The sequence below is a fragment of the Octodon degus genome, unplaced genomic scaffold (genome assembly GCF_000260255.1).
Source record: "Octodon degus isolate 3935 unplaced genomic scaffold, OctDeg1.0 scaffold00024, whole genome shotgun sequence".
In the NCBI taxonomy this organism is placed as follows: Eukaryota; Metazoa; Chordata; class Mammalia; order Rodentia; family Octodontidae; genus Octodon; species Octodon degus.
In genome coordinates this window covers 1,103,343-1,109,079 of record NW_004524600.1, presented here as the reverse complement: position 1 = coordinate 1,109,079, position 5,737 = coordinate 1,103,343, and the positions used below count along the sequence as shown (strand labels likewise).

The window sequence follows — 5,737 nt, the reverse complement described above, 5'->3', positions numbered from 1 at the left end:
TGTGATTGTTATAAAAGAATTACTCAGTCTCTGGTTTAATGAATGATTATTTCTGGCAACTAAAATTCTACTTCTGTCATCCTAAAAGCATAACTTTAGTATTATTAGCAACATGTTAATATACTGAAAATTTTCAATATTTTAACTACACTGAAATCACATCACTTTCATATTATTCAAATAGATTAAACTGGTAACATTGGTTCTCTTCAGTTCATTTTGTTAACAGATTAATGATGAGACCCAAAGGCCATTATTTTCTTCTGATGCAAATCTTCGGGTGTTTATGATCAATAGTTCACACTGAGAACACAGTTAATATCCAGCAGCATACCCATTCTTTTCCAATGGACCATGGTTCTTTCACTCTGAGTAAACCTACAGATATTTGCATAATGCTGCAGGGAGAGGCAGCCCCAAACATGCAAGGGGCCTACACGGTTCACATGCCTACTCCTCAATGAACTATCACTATTGCTGTGCATATGCATCTCATATCTATGTGCTTCAATTTTCCTATATGTTAATTTCAGAGACTGTCATAGGACCTCTTAGTTGGGTCCAGTTAACTGGTGCCCACAATTTTATGACATGAGTCAGAGGATTCAGCACTATGGAATTTGACCAAACACAACTTACCACCTGTTGTCTCTGCCTTAGCACAGCCCTTTCCTGGAGCCCTTCACAATGGAGCTGTGATGGGTTCCAGTTCTCTCCAGGTGGCAAGCAGGATGAATAACAGCTGGTACTAATGACCTCATTGACCCCCTGCTAGACAGCAGCCAATCACTTGATGACTTTAGTAGTCAATCAAGTACAAGATGTCCTGATGTCTATCAGAGTCAAGAAGTCTGTGCTGCAGCTGGGTGCAATGTGGGTTTCTGGTGCCCAACGATCAATTTTTCAGTCAGAGTTGTGGTCCATCCAGGAGTCCTGGGACTTTTGATGAGCAAAACAGCCTGATCCTTAAATTTCTTTCTGCATATACTGTATATCATACAGCCTGTCTCTTGGTGGCAGATATACCAGTCATATGGTATTTACACTACCTTCAGAATATTGATGTAATATTGTGCATGTGTTTTGCAAATGAGATCCTCATCAATAATCTGACACAGCTAAGTTGTCAAGACTGAACTGTTCCTGGGTCTAGAGAAATAACTCAGTGGTCTAGGGACCCGCCTGGAAAATGCAAGGACCCTGGTTAGATCCCCAGTACTACATGCCACATTGCTGTGCCAGCCACTGAAACTGAGTGTGGTGCTGCACACCTGTAATCCCAGAGCTGGGGAGGCTGAGACAGGAGGACCAGTATGAGTCCCAGCTGTGTAGTGAGACCTGGGAACAAACAAACAAACAAGTAAATTAATTAATTAAAAAGCTATTCCCATTTCCTTAAGCAACTTCAACATTAATTTATCAATAAAGCAGGAAGAATGTCAGTTGGGATCTTTGAGTATAATTTCAACTATAGTAAATTTAATTGATTATTACATTAAAAACTTGAAAATATTTCAAGTGGATTTTATCACTTTAAGCAGAATATTTAATATTAAAAAACATATTCACAAAATTTCAAATTTCTCATTTAAAATTTTGCCAACAGTAATTTGAATGTTTTGTGAACATTCACCATGAAATATATGACTAAACATATTGTTTCTCTGATCATTATATAATATAAAAATATAATGAAAAGTTCACCAAAACTATATCAATACCTCCCACATTACCTAACCCTTCAGTTTTTACTTCATTTTGCCAAAGAAATATTATTTTTCCTTTGCATCCTGGTGTGACTAGTTTGAGGAATTACATTACCAAAGTATGGCAAACACAAGAATTGGATGCACTGCCAACATTAGAAGCAAGAAAAGTGCAGTACATTATGGGTAAGGAAAACGTCCAGGCTTAGGGGGCATTGTTCACTCTCACACTGGTTCTCCTTTTCTTCCTTGTTGTTTGGGAGACTTCATATCCCGTCCCTCTCACAATTAGATTTGAGCTTATTTCTAGATCTGGGTGACACTAGGTGACTAGACATGGCTTGTTATCACATCTGCAGTGAGATTTTTCCAATTTTCTATCTTTCTTCTCTGAGGTAACTTAGAGAATTCCAGATGGCAAAGAATTAGCCACTCTGGAGCCTTGTGTGAATGCCTATGTGGGTAAAATAGTTGTATTCATATGCAGTGACCTTCAGCTCATCTACATATTGTGTAGAAGTCCACTGATAGTTTATTTGTTATCTGATCACAAGACTAGCATATGCTGACAAATTCATCAAAACATTAAGTAGAAAAGACTATAAAACTGAGAAGAGATAACAACTAAACTATGTTAAAATTACTAAGATATAATAAAAAAGATTAACCAGAAAAATTATGGGGAAGGGTCTTAAATACCAAATATTCACCAGATATATGAAAAGTGTTTATCCTCAGAAATAAGAAAAATGCTAATTAAAACAAAGCAAAGGGACACTCATGTATAATAACGGTTAAACCAAATAAATAATACCCAGCTTTAACCAGGCTACAAAGCAACATTAACTCTAGTAGAAATGGAAACTAGACCAGCTTGGTCAATCTGTTTGACATTACTTATCCAATGTGAAGGTCCTTTGTCCTTGTGACCCAGCCAGTCCATTGTTATATATGAAGCATATATCAATGTAAAAGAGCCAACACTTAAAACCAATATTGGTTTAGTAACTAAATAGTATATTCAAGTAATGGTGTACTGTCCAGTAGCAAATAAAAATTTCAGACAGGGACAACTGCATGGATAAATCTCATAAACAACATTGAAGAAATCAGACACTGTGGGAAAGAAACATATATTTTTCCTATTCATAAATTTCAATATTTGTAAATGCAGCTATTATGTTAGAAGGGTGGATCATGCAAACTTTAATGAGAATGGAAGGCCAGTGATTGGGGGAGGATTGCTTTTAATATTGTTATTTTTTCCTAAGTGGTGGCTACGGGGCTGTTCATGCTGTGATAATTCACTCAGATTTATATTTGTTCCATGCCTGGCATCTGTGTATTGCACTTCAGGAAAAAGAGTTTAAAAGAATAGTATTAAAGCAAAATACTTATGAAAAATATGTTTGGTAAGCATAGAAAATAGTCCGGAAGAAGAAATATCAAACCGATTATGATATTTAACAAAATTAGAGATATTTATGTTTTATATTTATTGTTTTATGTATTTAGCTACATAATTACATTTAATTTGAAAAAAATTATTACAAATAAAAATAAATACTTTAGGAAAAAATCATAAAATTTCCTTCATAACTTTCTTAAACATTTCTTTTTTAGAAATGACAGATTTACACCAACACCACATGCTGTGCCAGCCCCACTACCAGGGCAGATTGAACGAGTCATAAAAAAAAAGAAAGAGAAGAAAAGAAGAAGAAAAAGAAAAGAATGAGAGACTTATTATAACACGTAAAAATGGTGCATTTCTGCTTTTTATAATTACTATTATTTTAGTAATCAATTTACTTTCTAAGTTTTAATGCGGCACTGGTGACTTATTTTGCCTTTATCAAAAACATTAGCAGGCAAGGATAATTTAGCCACTATATGCTATTAGTTTCTACTAGGTGTCCTGAGTTATTAAGAGTAGTATAAATTGTTTAAACATAAAATCCCTTTGATAAGTTGAAGCTTCTTTTAATAGAGTGTTTATGTGCAAATCCCCCATAGTCAGTGCTACAGGAAGATAAGTCTGTGAAATGTGTACAATTGTATATTATTAACTTGGTTTGTTTCTCTTAGGTTTGGTATATCTAATGATTTTTATTGTTGTAGGACAAATTTTGTCATGAGATGATTACAACTGCAACTATTTTTTTTACAATATGTTTCAGTAGAATACTCCCTGAGAGATGCTACACATACACACACACTCACACATGCATTCATGCGCTCACACGCATGCTTGCGTGCATGCGTACACACACACACACACACACACACACACACACACACACAGGCACCTTGCTTTCAGGGGTTATGAGCAAGTGATGTGCCTGCTAGCTAGCTCCTCTTGGGAGATCATACCAATATTAAAATCCTTAGGACTGTAATTAGCCCTACAAAAAATGACCCTCTATCATTAGTCATCACACACCATTTTATAATTTTTTAACATTTTTCCTCACTGACAGCTGCCCTCAGCGTCTCCACCTTATGAAATCCTGGCTTACATTTTGAGCATATTACCTAAACCCTGCATCTTGATGCAGCAAGGTGCCCCTCTGCATTCTTGGCCTAAACAGCAGAGTCTTTTCTTCTCAGTAATGTGAAGAGAAATGGAAATGATTCTTTTCATTTTTTCCTTTCCTTTCTCCAAATGTCTTTGCTTTATGCAGATTTAATCATAGTGTTAAACTAGGAAATTATGACATAAACTATGAAATAGATTTTGCTTATGCTTGTCTGACCTCACACCTACTTATGTCCCCGCTACCTTGATCTACCTCACCCCACTGTCTCTTGTCCAGCACCTCACCTTGATCTGACCTCTGTCTGAACTGCACCCTACCTTCCAAAGCCTATACAGGCTTTCTCTGTAAGCATCTATTATCTAAAAAGGGGCTTTTATTCTCTCATCTATCCCATTAAAACTTCCATTTTCTGAGTAGAGTTGTTGAGAGAAAATCATTTCCACAATTTCACATAGGGAGAGATAGCATAGCTTAATGGATTTTTTTCCTTTAGCATTTTAGCATTCCCCCTCTCCCCAAGGAAGAATGAGATTTCTAAGTATGGAAGTAGAACTGGTAGAGAAATCAGGTACATTTCACCAGTATAGAGCATGGGGCAAAATTTTTTAGGATCCATATGACAGACCAACAGAGTGATAAGCTTTTGTCTTGGCTGAGATTGTACTGGGTTCACGGAGGTTCCAGAGTCATGTGCTTGAACAGTAAGACCCCTTTCCAGTAGGTCCACTTCTATTTATAGTTGTACTATCTTGTGCAGGGTTCAGAAACTATGACTGAAAGCTTTTATTTATATTTTTTGTGGGAAGGATATAGATAGGGTAGACCAAGAACTAAAAATTGTATTTGTATTTTAAAACAGTGGAGGATATTTTTTAAAAGCAATATTTGTAACACATGAAAATTATGGACAATGTATATTTCTTTTTTTTTAATCAAAAATGTTTTAATGATTAATGTTTAGACATCATTGAACAGTGCAGGCATATCCACATGAGCTAAGCACGCTCCGACGGCACACTACGGAATGTCGTCATTTCCGGATGGAGACAGGGAAAGACATCTGCAGACTAGCACTAGGGTGGAGACATGCCACACAGGCACAGTCTAGCTGTAAGGTCCTTGTAAACAGACCTGCGACTCCTTCCAACAGAAAACCGACGAGACTGGTCAGAGCGCCAACTGGCTCTTCCACATGAATGTGCAAAATTAAAGCATAGTAAACGGGTATTTACATAAATATCAAACCCACAATTAGTTTATACATTGTCAATGATCTTCTTAGATGTCATGAGTGGTTCAATGAAGTTTCTCAACAGAGAAGGTATTAGGCGGCTAAACTTCCACACCTGAATAAAATGACACATACCACAGTCCACACCTGAATAAAATGACACATACCACAGTCCTTGTTTGACCACTTGCCTTGAGAGTGTGAAACACGATTTTATGGTAAGCAATCTATTCTTTAAAACACGCTGTTTTAAACACATC

At 36.3% G+C, this 5,737-nt stretch overlaps 1 long non-coding RNA gene across 1 annotated transcript; it reads right to left on the bottom strand.

The window, feature by feature from the left end:
- Window positions 1-5,435: 5,435 nt before the first annotated feature.
- Window positions 5,436-5,737, bottom strand: LOC111815995. Its single transcript, XR_002820552.1, has 2 exons — window positions 5,625-5,737; window positions 5,436-5,592 (listed from the first exon to the last, which is right to left on the bottom strand). It is a non-coding gene; the product is annotated as an uncharacterized LOC111815995 (long non-coding RNA).